We start from the raw sequence: 16,492 nt of genomic DNA, 5'->3' as shown, positions 1-16,492 counted from the left end.
GGCAAGCATGCCTACTTCCCAGTAGTCAAATAAGCTTCAGATGAATTAGTGAAAGCGTTACCGGTACAGAGGAAAACATATTTACCAGGAACATCCACTCCTCACACATTCATGAGCTGACTGAATGCACAGGACATAATACACAACAAAATACCGACTACAACTAAGCTGCTGATGTATACATTACTTAGTACAAACAGACTAAATCCCTCCTGTCGATATAAGTGCTGCTGTGCTACAAGGGATCTTCTGTGTCATCAAGGGCAATCCCCTGCTGACAGAGACAACACATCACTCGATTCCTTTCAAAAGCCAACCAAGCTCCATCATAGAAAGGGGGGTTTTGATTGCTCAAATTTTCAGGAACCTTCCTCTCGCGTCACCTTTATGTTTGTGGACTGCTTATCTCCATTTATTTCTGTTCCAACACCGGCCTATAGCTTTGTCTCAGCACTGTCTCTTGCCCGAATCACCTTACCACCAGCTCAACCTACTCCTACACAGCCAGTCACGCCACACAAACTTCAGTCCCTTCGCAGAAAACAGGTTCTTCGGGACTCCCATCATCCATCCTCCGTGGCCCTTCTCCGCAACTTTTGTCACCAACTTCATTTTTCACTTGAACAAGGGGTGACTCAGGACTGAAAACAGTATTGCACAGTAGGTTTCATCGCTGCCTTTTAAAATAGCACTGCTGTCCTCTGCTTGAAATAGAGCTCCTGAATCATGTACCATTTGCTCTTCCTGCAGGTGCAGCAATGTGTCCTCCATAAGCCACTGTAGCCAACCATTAGTTCTCTGAGGAATTGAATAAGACAGCGTCGGTGTGGAAGACTTGGAAGAGAAATGAACAAGCGAATTTTTCAAATGCTCATCACGTCACACAAGGAACATCAGAATTCCTGCAACATTGACTTTGCATGTGGTATCTCAAGATTGGGACTAAGCATATGCTGCCTAAGAAGGATGGAAGTCACAGCCTCCAAGAAAAGAAAATCAGCTAACTTTATATTAAAACCAAACAAAAGCTACACCAGGAGTCTGAAGGCGCTAAACCCATAGTATGTTTACACACTTTAAATGCCTTCCGTGCAAGTTGCCTTTTTCCGGACACAGCACTAGAATACCATGCAAGATTTAGACCTCACTTACAACACCCTAACAGGATTAATGAAAAAAACCCCAACACTACAACCCTGTTTTAATGCACAAACTCCTTATTGTCATTTTTAGTTGACAAATATACATTTCATAGCAAAACAACATCAGAGGAACAGCTGGATGGCACTTTTAAGCTCAAATGAACCAGCATCAAGCACTGGCAAGTCATCTCTCTGATTGCTTTTGAATGGCAGCACATGCACATTTGCTCTGTGCCGTAAACTTGCACAATTATTTCTCTGTCGTCACTCAATTCGGACAGTGAGCCCTTGCGCATCTATCCCTCTTGAGCTGAGGAGTCCAGAACTGGGCACAGGACTCCAGATGAGGCCTCACCAGGGCAGAGGAGAGGGGGAGGAGAACCTCCCTTGAGGTTGTCTTGTTGGCTACACTCTTCTTGATGCATCCCAGGATGCCATTGGCCTTCTTGGCCACGAGGGCACCTTGCTGGCTCATGGTTAGTTTATTGTCCACCAGCACTCCCAGGTCTCTCTCTGCAGAGCTGCTCTCCAGCAGCTCAACCCCCAGTCTCTCCAGCTGCATGGGGTTGTTCCTTCCCAGGTGCAGGACTCTGCACTTGGCGGCTGAATGGCAGCACAGCCTCTGGGGAATCAGCCAGTCCTCGCAGTTTGGTGCCATCAGGGAACCTGCTGAGGGTACACTCTGTCCCCAAGTCCACGTGGTTCTATAAAAGCTCTACAAAACTATTAAGTAATGAGCTCAGACTAAGAAATATTATTGCTCTGCACTTAGGCAATTTCTGTTGCTGAAAGCTCTTCAAGTTCAGCCTTTCGTGACGCCGAAACCGCTGCCACAGCACAGGTGACAGGAGAGCAAAGCAGTACAACTTGTGGAAAACTCCAATTTTAACTACCTTTAAGTGGAACAATCCTCTGGGAAAAGGAAAGGAGGTCCCTACAGACTGTTGACGACAACTTCCTGTCGCAGACGATCGAGGAACCAACAAGGAGGGTGTGCTGCTGGACCTGGTACTGACAAATAGAGAGGGCCTGATGGTAGAAGGGCCAGCGAGAGCTGGTCAATCTTCAAGCACCACTTCCTCCAAGCCCAGGATCAGTGTGTCCCAATGCACAAGAGAGGAGGAAAAGGAGGTAGGAGGCCTCCATGGATGAGCAAGGATCTGCTGGGACAACTCAGATTTCACTGTTCAGGTGAGGGAGCCCTGGCACAGGCAGCCCGGAGGGGTTGTGGAGTCTCCTTCCTTGGAGGTCTTCAAGACCCGCCTGGACATGTTCCTATGTGACCTGATCTAGGTGAACCTGCTTCTGCAGGGAGGGTTGGACTAGATGGTCTCTAAAGATCCCTTCCAGCCCCTACCATTCTATGATTCTATGATTCTAATAACAGAGGAATTGTTATTGCTGTGATCAAAGAAAACAACAGGGACGTTTAATTCATCGTGCACAGTGGCTCGGCCGGGATGACAGATGAACTATTGGATCAGCCAAAGAAGATGTCTACGAACGAGAGAGCCGCAACTTCTCAAGAGACCTGAACCAAACCCCTGATGAAGACAAAGAGACCCTCCATCTTTAAAGCCTGAATGCTATATTAAAAGTATCCTGTAGGTAAACTGAAGGCCACCTCTAGCAGAGGCGCGTAGGGAGAGATGGCAGCTCCATGAAACATTAATGAGGAAACCAAGTCTGCCATAGGTTGCCTTTTCCTCTAGAGGGAAGAGATGAAGAGCCACGTGAGTTAGACAAAAGACAGAAGATAAAGCTGAACTAGCTCAGGTGACTCCAACCCTATTAACTATTCCGAAGAATCCCTCACAGTCCCACCCTCAATGTTATGCTTGCCACCAAGCTTAGACACCAGTGAGATGAACTCTCAGCACCTTTTACAAAGGTCTGACTAGTTCCATTCTTACCCAATAAAGACTGTAAATGGTGAAGTATGGTCCTGCCCTGGGCAGTCCAGAATAGCAAACACCTGCCATGCCAGTTGAGGTGTGAGCAATCAGCCTTTCTGGAACTTGCTATTACTCATAGAAGGTCCGTAATATGAATCACACTGGCCATGGGGAAAAAGCCTCTTTTTTCCTCAAATGAGAACGTCCACAATGCTTGTGAGAAATCGCCCACCTTCTAAGGACTTTGCTAGAGACTGCAAGTTACACCCTATAGACTATCCACTCTGTAGAGACTACAAGTTACTGCAGTGGGCTGGGGTTTGCATTGCTATGTTGTGCCACCCAAGTGGTCACAGATCCAGACAGAAAAGCAAAAAGATCCAATTACAAATCAGCAAACACGGGACTTTCAGAGCCAAACCTTTCTTGCCGTGTCTTGCAGGCGCACATCACACCCCCCAGCCCCCCCAGCCAAAAGTTGATATGGCAACTTCACATCTGCACACAGTTAAGATCACGTGGACACTTTTGGCTTTAAAATTCATAGGAAGATGTTCTCGAACTGCAATTTGTAGCAGCGGTACGCAGGGCTCGGGAGAGATGTCTCGCTTTCTGGCCACACAAATGACAGTTCCGTGCCTCAAGCTGCTGAGAGATGGAAGGGCTGATGCTGAGATCCTTTCCACGTGCAAATGCTTTCAGCAGTTCTCGTGATCCTAGTGCCACGGAGAAAGTTTTGGCTGAGAGGCCGTTCTTTCAGGCTCCTGGCCTCGCCGTCAGCGCCCCGGTAGGCAGGCGAGACCGATGGGGGCGTGTGCGCGTCCCCGGCGGGGGGCGTAACCTCTTTTGCCCTTCCTCCCACCCCGCAGCCGCGGCCGCGGCCGCACCCGCGAGGTGCGCTGGGAGAGGTAGTTCTCTGTCCGCTGGCTCGGCCGGCCGGCAGCGGGCGGGACGAGCGAGGCGGCCCGGCGGGAGCGGTAGTTCCGCGGGAGGGCAGGCTCCGGGCCGGCCGGCCCGCGCGGGACTACAGCTCCCAGCATGCCCCGCTCTCCCGCGGGAGCGGCGGGGCGAAGCCGGCGCGAGCAGCCAATGGGCGGCGGGCGCTGGGGGGCCGGCGCGGGGCGCTCTGGGAGTGGCGGTTGTTTCAAGATGGCGGAGGCGGCCGCCGGGCCCGGCCGAGGCGTTCGCTGGAGCCGGGACAGTATCCTTCCGTGCGGCCAGGGCAGCTCGGGCCGGGCCGTTCCAGGCGCGGCCGGGCGGCCGCCTCTCGGCGCGGGGGGTTCCGGGCGAGGGCCGAGGCCAGCGGTGGTGTGGCGGAGAGAGAGGCAGGAGAGCGGTGAGCTGGGGCGGGGGCCGGGAGGCCTGTCAGGAAAGGCGGCGGGGCGGCTGCGTTGGGGTTGTGGTGCGCGGAAGGCTGGAGCTGGTGCGAGGCTGTGGGACGGGTTAGGTTTAGTGGCCGTGGGACGGGAGATTGGAGGGCTCCGTCCTGAGAGCCTTTCGGTGTTGTACCTTTCCTTAGTTTGTGAACGATGCTGATTTTTAACAAAGCGTTTAATATCTAGGCCACTTAAGAAGTTAAGCCACAATCCCCTGAGGCCCGGGCCCGCCCCGGTTCCTGTACGACGCTGCCGGCTGGTGACAGCACTCCCTCTCCACTTGGGGCTTTCCTGCCACGGCACCACGGCCGTCCCAGGCGCCGAGTCCCGCCTCTGGCTGCTGCATCCGACCGCTCTCCCGGTGAAAACGGACGGCAGCCTTGGCTGTGCCGTCATCTCCGCTGCCCCAGCGCTGCTGTCAGCACCCGGCACTGCGGCCTGCACCCCAGTATCGCTGCTTGCACCCTGGCTCTGCCACCCGCTGCCCATCCCCCGGTACTGCTCGCACCCCCAGACATCGCTGCTTGGCTCAGGGCTGTCCCCGTACAGCAGCAGCAGCAGCAGCCATGCCAGCGACTCTTGTGGGGCCCACCAGAGCACCCACAGCACACGACATGAGATTGACCCACAGCTTTATTGCGTGGCGCCAGGCGGCAGCTGCTGCAGGCGCAGCCGGGACAGGGCTCACGGCTTGGCAGCAGCCGCTCAGTAGCAGAAGAGGGGCTGCCCGTCCTCCTCTGCCAGCTGCAGCAGGCACTCGAGCAGCACCATGGCGTTGGGCCGCAGATCCGGCGGCACCTCCTGGCTGACCACGTGGCGCAGGAAGGCCACGTTTGGCTCGGCCGGGAACCAGTACGACCGCTCCAGGCGGCCGTAGGTGTTGATGAAGGCCTCGATTGCGGGCAAGTGCACCTCGGGGACGTAGCCCAGTGCCCACAGTCGCCTCATCAGAAACTCATAGTTCCGGAATGCAGCCCTGCACAGATGTCTATCTCCCCGCTCCGTTCTGAGGATCATCTGTGGCAGAGAGGGTACGGTCAGCACTGGCACCCGCAGGTGACCGAGCACAAGGGGGACCAGGGCGCACCGGGCCGTGGCTGTGGGCACTGTGCCCGGCTCCCCGGCTCGCAGCACCAGCCTACCTCCACGATTCCCTCGGGGATGGTGGCAGCACTGAAGCCGCGGTAGCGATCCGCGTTGGGGAAGACGCTGTGGACGATTCGGCGGTCAAGCTGGAAGGCGATCTCGCCCAGCAGCTGCTGCCATCTCGGCTGCCAGCTCTCTGCAGGAACCAGCAGCGTCAGGCACTCATCCCCAAACCAGTGTTTTCCCTCCGTTCCTCCCCCGACACCTGCCAGGGGCTTCCAGAGGCCGCCGTGCCAGCCTTGCCTGTGCACAGGCTACCAAAGGTTGCTCCCCAGCTCTCCCGCGTGCCCCTGGCACAGGGCGCCCCGCTGTTATCTCCCATGATTCCACCACCCCCCCACACTCACCTCGCCGGCTGAAGCTCGGCTCCCAAGAGGCGGTTCCGGAGGTCGAGCTCTGGTCTGTCACTGTCAGCCCCGAGTCCGAAGGGCGGGCAACAGGACGAGGTGTGGATGTTGGCAGCTGCGGCACCCACAGGCCTGAGGCCGCTACAGAGCTGCCTGCGCTCTCACCTGAGCTGGGGAAGGATCGCGGGGCTCCGTGGGGCACAGACACATAGGTGGGTGCTGAGCTGGGCCCTGCGCCGCGACTGCCGTGCTGGAACCGCTGTTGGTTCCGTCGCTCCAGTTCCCACTCCAGCTCTTGATTCTCAGCCCTGATCGCCAGTAATTGGCGTTCCACATGATCTATCTGGTTGACAATCAAGGTCCTGTTGTGAGGCATGTACCCGCTGGGTCCCGGCTCCATGGCCGCTCCCGGTGCTGGCTCCTGAGCCTCTGGCAAGGCCACTGCCTTGGGCGCAGGATATCAGCAGCAGGTGGGGTGTGGTCCGAGGTGATGTCACAAAGGGACTGGGTCCTCCATGGTGCTTGGACCCGGCACACGCCCCGCAGTGCCACGGGGCCCGTCTCGGGGGCACCAACCCAGCGCCGCCTGCTTTCACAGAGTCATGGAATCATTTTGGTCGGAAGAGCCCCTCAAGCTCATCGAGTCCAAGCCCTCACCTCACACTGACAAGCCTGCCACTGAGCCATTTCCCCCAGCACCTCAGCTCTATTGCTTTGGCATCCCTCCAGGGATGGGGACTCCCACACCTGCCTGGGCAGCCCACGCCAGTCCAACAAGCCTCTCAGGGGCAAAGTTCTTCCTCATTTCCCAGCTAAGGCTCCCCTGGAACAACCCGAGGCCGCTTCCTCTTGTCCTGTCATTCATGACTGGGGAGGAGACACCGACTCCCACCCCTAACCTCACTACAGCCTCCTGTCAGGGAGTTGCAGGGCGTGATTGTGTCTCTCCCCAGCCTCTTCTTCTCCAGGCTGAACATCCCCAGGTCTCTCACTTGTTTTGACTGTCACTTGTTTGCACTGTGGCCACAGCTGAGTTCGTGGGCGAGTTAAGAGAAACATTTTTTTCCGTGTATATTACAAACCAACACATGAATTTTTCTTCTGCGTGTGCCAGACGGTCCCAGTGAAGTTTTCAGAGAAATCACAAAATCGTTACGGTTGGACAGGACCTTGAAGATCGTCGAGTCCAAGCACTAAGCTGACCCTGCCAAGCCCATCCCTAAACTGGCAGCCCGTTCCAATGTTTAACCACCCTCTCAGTGAAAAAGTGGCGGCATTTTCTTAGCAGCCATCAGCGGGCACTGACGGGTTAAGAAATAGAGAGCGGTGGAGAAAAGGATTGCCTTCTGGAGAGCTCCCTTGGATTCCTCTGCCATTCGTGGCCAGCCCAGGCAAAATCCAGCACGGAGGAAGATAGCCCAGGGGTCTCTGCCTGAAGAAAATGCACCTCCCACTGACTCGCGGGGTTTTGCCTATAAAGCTGGGCGCCCTGCACTGACTCACTGGTGGCCTCCCCTGTGGGAGGATCCATAGGGCAGATGGTTACGTATCTTTCTTAATCAATATTGCTATTCTCTTGTGCAACCAGCAGGTGCATTGCCATCCTTATGCTTTTTGCTGCTTAGGAAGAAGCCCACAGCACACGACATGAGATTGACCCACAGCTTTATTGCGTGGCACCAGGCGGCGGCTGCTGCAGGCGCAGCCGGGACAGGGCTCACGGCTCAGCACAGCCGCTCAGTAGCAGAAGAGGGGCTGCCCATCTTCCTGTGCCAGCTGCAGCAGGCACTCGAGCAGCACCATGGCGTTGGGCCGCAGATCCGGCGGCACCTCCTGGCTGACCACGTGGCGCAGGAAGGCCACGTTTGGCTCGGCCGGGAACCAGTACGACCGCTCCAGGCGGCCGTAGGTGTTGATGAAGGCCTCGATTGCGGGCAAGTGCACCTCGGGGACGTAGCCCAATGCCCACAGTCGCCTCATCAGAAACTCATAGTTCCGGAATGCAGCCCTGCACAGATGTCTATCTCCCCGCTCCGTTCTGAGGATCATCTGTGGCAGAGAGGGTACGGTCAGCACTGGCACCCGCAGGTGACCGAGCACAAGGGGGACCAGGGCGCACCGGGCCGTGGCTGTGGGCACTGTGCCCGGCTCCCCGGCTCGCAGCACCAGCCTACCTCCACGATTCCCTCGGGGATGGTGGCGGCACTGAAGCCGCGGTAGCGATCCGCGTTGGGGAAGACGCTGTGGACGATTCGGCGGTCAAGCTGGAAGGCGATCTCGCCCAGCAGCTGCTGCCATCTCGGCTGCCAGCTCTCTGCGGGAACCAGCAGCGTCAGGCACTCATCCCCAAACCAGTGTTTTCCCTCCGTTCCTCCCCCGACACCTGCCAGGGGCTTCCAGAGGCCGCCGTGCCAGCCTTGCCTGTGCACAGGCTACCAAAGGTTGCTCCCCAGCTCTCCCGCGTGCCCCTGGCACAGGGCGCCCCGCTGTTATCTCCCATGATTCCACCACCCCCCGACACTCACCTCGCCGGCTGAAGCTCGGCTCCCAAGAGGCGGTTCCGGAGGTCCAGCTCTGGTCTGTCACTGTCAGCCCCGAGTCCGAAGGGCGGGCAACAGGACGAGGTGTGGATGTTGGCAGCTGCGGCACCCACAGGCCCGAGGCCGCTACAGAGCTGCCTGCGCTCTCACCTGAGCTGGGGAAGGATCGCGGGGCTCCGTGGGGCACAGACACATAGGTGGGTGCTGAGCTGGGCCCTGCGCCGCGACTGCCGTGCTGGAACCGCTGTTGGTTCCGTCGCTCCAGTTCCCACTCCAGCTCTTGATTCTCAGCCCTGATCGCCAGTAATTGGCGTTCCACATGATCTATCTGGTTGACAATCAAGGTCCTGTTGTGAGGCATGTACCCGCTGGGTCCCGGCTCCATGGCCGCTCCCGGTGCTGGCTCCTGAGCCTCTGGCAAGGCCACTGCCTTGGGCGCAGGATATCAGCAGCAGGTGGGGTGTGGTCCGAGGTGATGTCACAAAGGGACTGGGTCCTCCATGGTGCTTGGACCCGGCACACGCCCCGCAGTGCCACGGGGCCCGTCTCGGGGGCACCAACCCAGCGCCGCCTGCTTTCACAGAGTCATGGAATCATTTTGGTCGGAAGAGCCCCTCAAGCTCATCGAGTCCAAGCCCTCACCTCACACTGACAAGCCTGCCACTGAGCCATTTCCCCCAGCACCTCAGCTCTATTGCTTTGGCATCCCTCCAGGGATGGGGACTCCCACACCTGCCTGGGCAGCCCACGCCAGTCCAACAAGCCTCTCAGGGGCAAAGTTCTTCCTCATTTCCCAGCTAAGGCTCCCCTGGAACAACCCGAGGCCGCTTCCTCTTGTCCTGTCATTCATGACTGGGGAGGAGACACCGACTCCCACCCCTAACCTCACTACAGCCTCCTGTCAGGGAGTTGCAGGGCGTGATTGTGTCTCTCCCCAGCCTCTTCTTCTCCAGGCTGAACATCCCCAGGTCTCTCACTTGTTTTGACTGTCACTTGTTTGCACTGTGGCCACAGTTGAGTTCGTGGGCGAGTTAAGAGAAACATTTTTTCCATGTCTATTACAAACCAACACATGAATTTTTCTTCTGCGTGTGCCAGACGGTCCCAGTGAAGTTTTCAGAGAAATCACAAAATCGTTACGGTTGGACAGGACCTTGAAGATCGTCGAGTCCAAGCACTAAGCTGACCCTGCCAAGCCCATCCCTAAACCAAACCATATCCCTCCGTCCTTCATCTAGATGTCTTTTCAATATCCCTAGGGACGGTGACTGCACCGCTGCTGCCTCCCTGGGCAGCGCGTTCCAATGTTTAACCACCCTCTCAGTGAAAAAGTTCTTCCTAATGTCCAACCTAAAGCCCCCTGCTGCGACCCAAACCCATTGCCTCGTGTTCTTTCACTCACTACCGCAGAGAAGAGATCAACCCCCACCTCCCTACAACTCCCCTTTAGCTACTTGTAGAGAGTGGTCGTGTCTCCTCTAGGCTAAACGCCCCCAGCTCCCTCAGCTGCTCTTCACACAACCTGTTCTCCAGGCCCTTCCCCAGCGCTGCTGCCCGGCTCTGGACACGCTCCGGCCCCTGCGTTCCTTCTTGCACTGAGGGGCCCAGAACTGGACACAGCACTCGAGGTTGAGCCTCACCAGTGCCCAGTGCAGGGGAACAATCACCTCTCTGGCCCTGCTGGCCACACAGGATGCCCTTGTCCTTCTTGGCCAGCTGGGCACGCTGCTGGCTGATGTTCATCTGGCTGCTGGTTAACACTCCCAGGTCCCTTTCCACGGGAAAGCTTTCCAGCCCCTGCGCCCCAAGCCTTGCTTTTGTGCCTTGCCACAGTATTTTCCTACGGACCTGGGAGATACAGGCGAGACAACTGCGCTGAGCAGTACGGGGCTTTAAGCAGCCCCTAAAGTTTTAAGGTCTTGCACTTCAGCAAGGTATGGAGTGAACAGCACAACTATTTCAACCTCCACTTTGAGAGCACGGCTGTTTGAAGCACAGATGCAGAAATTCCGTGTGGAGAACGTGCCTGCCTTCAAGATCTGAAAAATTCCCTGGCAGACCCCCAGTCATTAGAGAGGGCCAAGAGCCATCAGCTGTACACCAAGTACGCATTTGTTGTGCTTATCCCCTCCAGCTGTTGAAAGACAAATGGCCAAAGTCTATTCCAGCAGAAAGGATTTAAAGGGACAACCACTATCGGATGCAGGCTGGGAATGCATGCTGATGGACAGAGTTTTGTAGAGAACAGAGTAAAGAAGACAGGCACAGGCGCTCCCCTCCAATACCTCTGCACAAAGACTGAGTTCCTAGCCTTCAAAGCAAACGGCTGACAAAACAGCAGAAGCAGCGGCCAAATCTGAAAGTCTGGCCTTGATCCCTGGAAAGACACCGAGGATACTGGGCCCGATCCTGCCTTATGAAGAAGGTGGTAGAAAATGTATCGGTGATTTGGCAGCAAAGGAACAAAAAGACAGGTGAGAGCATCATCGCAGGGGTGACAAAACCAGGGATGACCTCAGGGGAATACTGGCAAATAGACTTCATCGAGCTACTGAGAAAGGGAGCCTCTCAGTATCTCCTCGACCTGGTAGACACATGTAATGGATGGCCCTGTGGCACCGATGTGGCACGCGAAGCAGTCAAACAAGTCCTAAATCACAGCGTACCCTGCTTTGCTGTACCAGCAGGAATGTTTTCAGACAGAGGCCCTTGTTTTGTTGCAGAAGACATTAAGAAGGTGGGAGCGCATCTGGGAGCCAAGTGGGATTTACATACGCCGAACAGACCTCAAGCTAGTGGAAAAGTAGAAGGCGTGAACCAGACCTTTCAGTTACAGTGGAATCAAATACACCAAGAAACCTCCTTCTCTCGGTTACAAGCTTTACCAAAAGCTTAGCTAAGAATACGAGTACAACCAGGAAGAAATTGTGTAAGCTCGTTTCAATCTGCTGGCTTTGGGCAAGACCTTCCAGGAGCTCCACAACCACGTGACCCCACCTCAACCAAGTGGACTAGGCGTTCCGGCACATCCATTTCAACCAGGAGAGTGGGTTTACGTCAAGACATGGAAGGACAAAGCCCTGAGAGCTAAGTGGCAGGGACCTTTCCGGGTCTTGTTGACTACTTCCACTGCCCTGAGAGTGGCTGAAAAAGGACCTTGGCTACATTATTCTAGAGTTCAGAGAGCTACAGCCCCGTGCACAGTCGAACAAAAATCACCACTTACCCGAAAACTTACTAAACACCCTTGAACAATTACAAGAGAGCTGGAATTCGTAAGATCCCAAAGGATTATGTGGCTGAAAAGGTGCATTTTCCTCCTTGGACTGCTTGCTGGCCTAATGAGCGGAACTGGGAGAACAATCGGCAAGTTACTGGCTTTGCTCCCCCATTACCTCAGGAGGAACAGGGTTTCCCTGGAAAGCTGTGCCTATGGAGTGGGCAGAGCGATGCCAAAACCTGCTTGCTCTGGGAGATGGGAATCAAGCCAGCGGTCGCTTGCGGGACCGTGGCACGAGAACAGTGAGCACGCGCATGAGCTTCGCAGAGTTTACCAAAGACTCCAAGCAAAATGCAGCCAAGCTATGAAAAGCAGGAAATATTGGTCCAACTGAAGCTCCACAAGGTCTGTTGTGCTCCAACCAACAAAAAGGGAATTGGCCCAACCCTCGCTGTGCTGCGAAGAGTACTTGTCAGTACTCTCTGACCCCTGAGAGCAATCTCCCCGTCCTAACACGACGACGGAAGGCTACTCTGTGCAGTATTTTCCCCAATGGGTGGCCTCTCTTCTCTTATGAGGCAAAATGGACTTGTAGCGTTAGAACCTACCTTCTGGATATGTGGCACAAGAGCTCCGGAATGGATTCAGCTCTAGGGGAATTCCGGTGCCGCCACTCAGAGCCCTTGAGGGACTACGTGGAGGAGAACCCCGCAGTGAGAGACGTCTTCAGCTTCCAAAAGAGCTTCCCTTAGTTTCAGGAGGAGAGAGGTTTTGGCTTCTTTTCTGCCCTTGGTGTGCCGCAGGGTCACATGGAACTAAAAGAAAGAAACCAAGCCATTTGTTAGAGTTGGGAGCCACCCATACCATTACAGCGTTGAACAGTGTGTTTTACTCTGTGAAGCATTCGATTGACAGTCCCAATCTTAGAAATTCTTTTGTGATGTTTTTCAGTCCTCGCCCGTCTTCCAGTTCCGGGGGATACTGCTTTATCGTAACAGGTTGTGCTCCTCCTTTGAGTTTAACAACAACCAATTCTGCATTTTTAGCCTTTCCTGGTACTCCTTAGGCCTGTACTGCTGGATATACCTGGTCTTTTAATTGGTGTCTAATTTCTTCTTTCCTAATTTGCAGTTCTACTGAAAAGGTCAATGTGGTTTTCTTCCGGTACTTAAAAATCAATTTCTCCACCTTTCAATTTCATTTCAGCGTTCGATTGTTTGAGTTCATCCCATTCTAAAAGTGCTCGAGGAGCTTCGGGCAGGTAGAGAAATTTATCAATCCCTACGCTCTTCCCACTTTTGCATCTTAGTGGTTTCAAAAAGAAAGTTTTCTCGACCTGTCCGGTTGCTCCCACAATATCGACGTTTTGTGTACTTACGGGCAATAAAGTCCGATTTAGTGCTGAAAATCTGACACCTGTACCTACTAGAAGTTCTATGGGTTCCTCTTCTTTCTTGAGCTGAACTTTTGCCAAGGCTTCTGCCAGGGAAGGTTCCCCTGCTCCCCATCAATAACCCCGTGAAGCAGCAATGTAGCATGTAGCAGCAAGTGGCAAGCATGCCTACTTCCCAGTAGTCAAATAAGCTTCAGATGAATTAGTGAAAGCGTTACCGGTACAGAGGAAAACATATTTACCAGGAACATCCACTCCTCACACATTCATGAGCTGACTGAATGCACAGGACATAATACACAACAAAATACCGACTACAACTAAGCTGCTGATGTATACATTACTTAGTACAAACAGACTAAATCCCTCCTGTCGATATAAGTGCTGCTGTGCTACAAGGGATCTTCTGTGTCATCAAGGGCAATCCCCTGCTGACAGAGACAACACATCACTCGATTCCTTTCAAAAGCCAACCAAGCTCCATCATAGAAAGGGGGGTTTTGATTGCTCAAATTTTCAGGAACCTTCCTCTCGCGTCACCTTTATGTTTGTGGACTGCTTATCTCCATTTATTTCTGTTCCAACACCGGCCTATAGCTTTGTCTCAGCACTGTCTCTTGCCCGAATCACCTTACCACCAGCTCAACCTACTCCTACACAGCCAGTCACGCCACACAAACTTCAGTCCCTTCGCAGAAAACAGGTTCTTCGGGACTCCCATCATCCATCCTCCGTGGCCCTTCTCCGCAACTTTTGTCACCAACTTCATTTTTCACTTGAACAAGGGGTGACTCAGGACTGAAAACAGTATTGCACAGTAGGTTTCATCGCTGCCTTTTAAAATAGCACTGCTGTCCTCTGCTTGAAATAGAGCTCCTGAATCATGTACCATTTGCTCTTCCTGCAGGTGCAGCAATGTGTCCTCCATAAGCCACTGTAGCCAACCATTAGTTCTCTGAGGAATTGAATAAGACAGCGTCGGTGTGGAAGACTTGGAAGAGAAATGAACAAGCGAATTTTTTAAACGCTCATCACGTCACACAAGGAACATCAGAATTCCTGCAACATTGACTTTGCATGTGATATCTCAAGATTGGGACTAAGCATATGCTGCCTAAGAAGGATGGAAGTCACAGCCTCCAAGAAAAGAAAATCAGCTAACTTTATATTAAAACCAAACAAAAGCTACACCAGGAGTCTGAAGGCGCTAAACCCATAGTATGTTTACACACTTTAAATGCCTTCCGTGCAAGTTGCCTTTTTCCGGACACAGCACTAGAATACCATGCAAGATTTAGACCTCACTTACAACACCCTAACAGGATTAATGAAAAAAACCCCAACACTACAACCCTGTTTTAATGCACAAACTCCTTATTGTCATTTTTAGTTGACAAATATACATTTCATAGCAAAACAACATCAGAGGAACAGCTGGATGGCACTTTTAAGCTCAAATGAACCAGCATCAAGCACTGGCAAGTCATCTCTCCGATTGCTTTTGAATGGCAGCACATGCACATTTGCTCTGTGCCGTAAACTTGCACAATTATTTCTCTGTCGTCACTCAATTCGGACAGTGAGCCCTTGCGCATCTATCCCTCTTGAGCTGAGGAGTCCAGAACTGGGCACAGGACTCCAGATGAGGCCTCACCAGGGCAGAGGAGAGGGGGAGGAGAACCTCCCTTGAGGTTGTCTTGTTGGCTACACTCTTCTTGATGCATCCCAGGATGCCATTGGCCTTCTTGGCCACGAGGGCACCTTGCTGGCTCATGGTTAGTTTATTGTCCACCAGCACTCCCAGGTCTCTCTCTGCAGAGCTGCTCTCCAGCAGCTCAACCCCCAGTCTCTCCAGCTGCATGGGGTTGTTCCTTCCCAGGTGCAGGACTCTGCACTTGGCGGCTGAATGGCAGCACAGCCTCTGGGGAATCAGCCAGTCCTCGCAGTTTGGTGCCATCAGGGAACCTGCTGAGGGTACACTCTGTCCCCAAGTCCACGTGGTTCTATAAAAGCTCTACAAAACTATTAAGTAATGAGCTCAGACTAAGAAATATTATTGCTCTGCACTTAGGCAATTTCTGTTGCTGAAAGCTCTTCAAGTTCAGCCTTTCGTGACGCCGAAACCGCTGCCACAGCACAGGTGACAGGAGAGCAAAGCAGTACAACTTGTGGAAAACTCCAATTTTAACTACCTTTAAGTGGAACAATCCTCTGGGAAAAGGAAAGGAGGTCCCTACAGACTGTTGACGACAACTTCCTGTCGCAGACGATCGAGGAACCAACAAGGAGGGTGTGCTGCTGGACCTGGTACTGACAAATAGAGAGGGCCTGATGGTAGAAGGGCCAGCGAGAGCTGGTCAATCTTCAAGCACCACTTCCTCCAAGCCCAGGATCAGTGTGTCCCAATGCACAAGAAAGGAGGAAAAGGAGGTAGGAGGCCTCCATGGATGAGCAAGGATCTGCTGGGACAACTCAGATTTCACTGTTCAGGTGAGGGAGCCCTGGCACAGGCAGCCCGGAGGGGTTGTGGAGTCTCCTTCCTTGGAGGTCTTCAAGACCCGCCTGGACATGTTCCTATGTGACCTGATCTAGGTGAACCTGCTTCTGCAGGGAGGGTTGGACTAGATGGTCTCTAAAGATCCCTTCCAGCCCCTACCATTCTATGATTCTATGATTCTAATAACAGAGGAATTGTTATTGCTGTGATCAAAGAAAACAACAGGGACGTTTAATTCATCGTGCACAGTGGCTCGGCCGGGATGACAGATGAACTATTGGATCAGCCAAAGAAGATGTCTACGAACGAGAGAGCCGCAACTTCTCAAGAGACCTGAACCAAACCCCTGATGAAGACAAAGAGACCCTCCATCTTTAAAGCCTGAATGCTATATTAAAAGTATCCTGTAGGTAAACTGAAGGCCACCTCTAGCAGAGGCGCGTAGGGAGAGATGGCAGCTCCATGAAACATTAATGAGGAAACCAAGTCTGCCATAGGTTGCCTTTTCCTCTAGAGGGAAGAGATGAAGAGCCACGTGAGTTAGACAAAAGACAGAAGATAAAGCTGAACTAGCTCAGGTGACTCCAATCCTATTAACTATTCCGAAGAATCCCTCACAGTCCCACCCTCAATGTTATGCTTGCCACCAAGCTTAGACACCAGTGAGATGAACTCTCAGCACCTTTTACAAAGGTCTGACTAGTTCCATTCTTACCCAATAAAGACTGTAAATGGTGAAGTATGGTCCTGCCCTGGGCAGTCCAGAATAGCAAACACCTGCCATGCCAGTTGAGGTGTGAGCAATCAGCCTTTCTGGAACTTGCTATTACTCATAGAAGGTCCGTAATATGAATCACACTGGCCATGGGGAAAAAGCCTCTTTTTTCCTCAAATGAGAACGTCCACAATGCTTGTGAGAAATCGCCCACCTTCTAA

This window comes from Colius striatus, chromosome Z, assembly GCF_028858725.1.
Source record: "Colius striatus isolate bColStr4 chromosome Z, bColStr4.1.hap1, whole genome shotgun sequence".
NCBI lineage: Eukaryota > Metazoa > Chordata > Aves > Coliiformes > Coliidae > Colius > Colius striatus.
Note: the sequence above shows the minus strand (reverse complement) of the source record.